The 3,294-nt window shown below is 47.9% G+C and overlaps 1 pseudogene; it reads right to left on the bottom strand.

Annotated features, from left to right (window-relative positions):
* Positions 1-977: 977 nt before the first annotated feature.
* Positions 978-2,854, bottom strand: LOC133052698 (spermidine synthase-like; annotated as a pseudogene).
* Positions 2,855-3,294: the final 440 nt, after the last annotated feature.

The raw sequence follows: 3,294 nt of genomic DNA, 5'->3' as shown, positions 1-3,294 counted from the left end.
CTAATTTTGAGTGAATGAAGAGCATTCAGAACAACTCTTGCCTGTGTCATTTCTGTGATTTTCTTCTGTTTCTCCTTTCCCTTTCTTGAGCTCTGCTTTTCTTTTGATAACAGGCAAGAGATTCACTTTAAGTGAAGGAAGGGAATAGTGTGAGGAAGACCATTTCTGCCTCAATTTCAACTTCTGGGTTCAAATATACCATGCTATGACCCACTACTTTACCTTTAATTTATGCTTTAGCATCTTAGTGAATAGCTAATTTGTAGCTCATCAAAATACTCTCTCCTCTTCCAAGACATAAACTGTACTGTGAAGTCCTCAGCTATTAGTGGCTTAGAAGACAAGGTGTGTGTATGTGAGAGAGACAGAGACAGAGAAAGAAAGAGACAGATAGAGTCACTAAGTTGTGTCCAACTCTTTGTGACCCCATGGATTCTAGCCTGTCGGGCTCCTCTGACTATGGAATTCTCCAGGCAAGAATACTGGGGTGGGTAGCCATTCCTTTCTCCAGGGGATCTTCCCAACCCAGGGATCGAACCCAGATCTCCTGCACTGCAGGCAGATTCTTTACCTTCTGAGCCACCAGGAAGCCCAAAGGAGAGGCCACATCCCTCCAAAAATAGGCTCTTTCATACTCAAAAATAGCCAGTATACAAATATCTTGTGTTGAGTTCCTAATATTTGCAAAGTACTTTGTTCTCGTTGCTGTTCTAGATATACATGTTTGATCAGTGAGGGGTGACAGAAGGCGGAGGTGGTGCTGCAGGCATCTGGTATAAGCTTGGAAGCTGAACACCACACAGAGAGAAAGACACTCCATCTAAGAGGGCAAGCCAGGCAGCATTCTGCAGCCTGTAACACTGGGCTGGGGAGCGAGCCAGCAGAAGTCTTGTCTAGGGCTGGCGGGGTCCAGGTACCCTGGAGGCTCACTGTTCATGGAGGTCATGGGCAGCTGTGGCAAGCAGTGGCCCCTGGGCTCAGCACACATCATTCAGGGCCTTGCGGGCAAACTCAGGCAGGACGAAGGCTGCCCAGTGCACATCAGAATTGCAGTATTTCAGTTGCATCTGTTCCACCTGCTTCGTGTGTCTGCTGCCTCAGGGGCTCCAAGAAGTTGGTGCTTGGATATTTGCCGCACAGCATAAAGCCAATTTAGGATCCCCTGGAGAAGTGCATCGCAACCCACTCCAGTATTCTTGCCTGGAGAATTCCATGGACAGAGGAACCTGGCAGGGTACAGTTCATGGGGTCGCAAAGAGTCAGACACGACTGAAACTACTCAGCATGCACAGAGGAATGCACATGAAGCCAATTTGGCTGCTGGGGTAGGTGGGGATGGTGCACGAAGCATAGCCTATGCCCAGAAAGAGTGATTTGCAGAACTAGCAGCATCTCCTTGATGAGGTCCAGGTTCAGTCACTAACATGAGTTTGTGACAGCAAAGGATGCCATCCTCTTTCAGGGATGAGCCGGTAATAGGAATTCTTCATGAGTTGGTAACAGGACTTCTTGAAGAGATTCTCAGCAGGGCCCAGAGGGTCTGAGGAGTCAGTGATAATGACATCTGAAGCATCCTGGTTATGCTTCATGGAGCTCAAAACCATCACCCACAGATAGGGTGAGCTTTGAACTGGAGTAGCAAACGGTCATGGGCTTCCCTGGTAGCTCAGCAGGGAAAGAATCCACCTGCAAAGCAGGAGACCCCAGTTTGATACCTGGGTTGGGAAGATCCCCTGGAGAAGGGATAGGCTACCCACTCCAGTATTCTTGCCGGGAGAATCCCATGGACAGAGGAGCCTGGCGGGCTACATATCACAGGGTCACAAAGAGTCAGACACGACTGAGAGACTAAGCTGCCTTTCATCACCTGGTAGGAGAACTCATTCCTCTCAGTGTACTGGATGACAGATGACACCATCCAATGTCATCACAGAGCACGTTTCCATAGCTCTTACTGAGAAACACAAGGATATCCTGGTATCAGGAGCGCTGATGGTGTAGCAGCCGCTCCACCTGCAGCTACAGGACCTGGCCGGGATATAGGCTGCAAGTCTCCCAAACTAGCCTTCAGGAAGGGCTACAGGGCAGTCGGAGCCACCTCCGTGGCTGGCGAGGAGGTGGGGGAAGGGGATATCAGGATTCCAGCTCCGCCGGGACCTCGCTCCGTCCCCACCAGCATCCTAACACCACCCACATTCTAACAGCTCCCGCACCCTAACCCCAGGGGTGGGGCGGGACTGCCAGTCAGGGGAGAAATCCAAAGCCTCTTTGCAGACTAGTTTGGTATTTTTCTTTCTCCTAGGTGTTTATTCTAGATGTTTTTTCTCCTAGATGTCAATGCTAAAGGAAATCAGTCCTGAGTATTCATTGGAAGCTGAAACTGAAGCGAAACTCCAGTACTTTGGCCACCTGATGCGAAGAACTGAGTCCTTGGGAAAGACCCTGATGCTGGGAAGGATTGAAGGCAGGAGAAGAGGGGGACAACAGAGGATGAAATGGTTGGATGCCATCACTGACTTGATGGACATGATCTTGAGCAAGTCCTGGGAGTTGGTGATGGACAGGGAAGCCTGGCATGCTGCAGTCCATGGGGTCGCAGAGTCAGACATGACTGAGCAACTGAATTGAACTGAACAGAGACGTTTATTATCATTAACATTCTCCCCCACCATCTCCAGATCACTGTCTCACTTCTATATGACATAATCCCATCCTAACACTTCTGGAAATAGCCACTAGAGAGCACAAGAGGTGCTGTGTCCACTTATCCAGCAAACACTTTTAATACAAAATTATGAAAATGGTATTTCATTACCAGAAAATATACCTGTCCTGAAGAGTTCTGACAAAACATGGTCTACCTGAGGAGGAAATGGCAACCCACTCCAGTATCTTGCCTGCGTTGCTCAGTTGTGGATGTATCTGGTGGTGAAAGTAAAGTCTGATGCTGTAAAGAACAATATTGCATAGGAACCTGGAATGTTATGTCCATGAATCAATGTAAATTTGACGTGGTCAAGCAAGAGATGGCAAGAGTGAACATCAACATTTTAGGAATCAGTGAACTAAAATGTATGGGAATGGGCAACTTTAATTCAGATGACCATTGTATCTACTACTGCGGGCAAGAATCCCTTAGGAGAAATGCAGTAGCCCTCATAGTCAACAAAAGAGACCAAAATACAGTACTTGGGTTCAGCCTCAAAAATGACAGAATGATCTCGGTTCTTTCCAAGGCAAACCATCCAACATCACAGTAATCCAAGTCTATGCCAAAACCACTGAAACTGAGGA

This window comes from Dama dama, chromosome X (assembly GCF_033118175.1).
Source record: "Dama dama isolate Ldn47 chromosome X, ASM3311817v1, whole genome shotgun sequence".
Lineage (NCBI taxonomy): Eukaryota > Metazoa > Chordata > Mammalia > Artiodactyla > Cervidae > Dama > Dama dama.
This window is presented reverse-complemented; position numbering and strand designations above follow the sequence as displayed.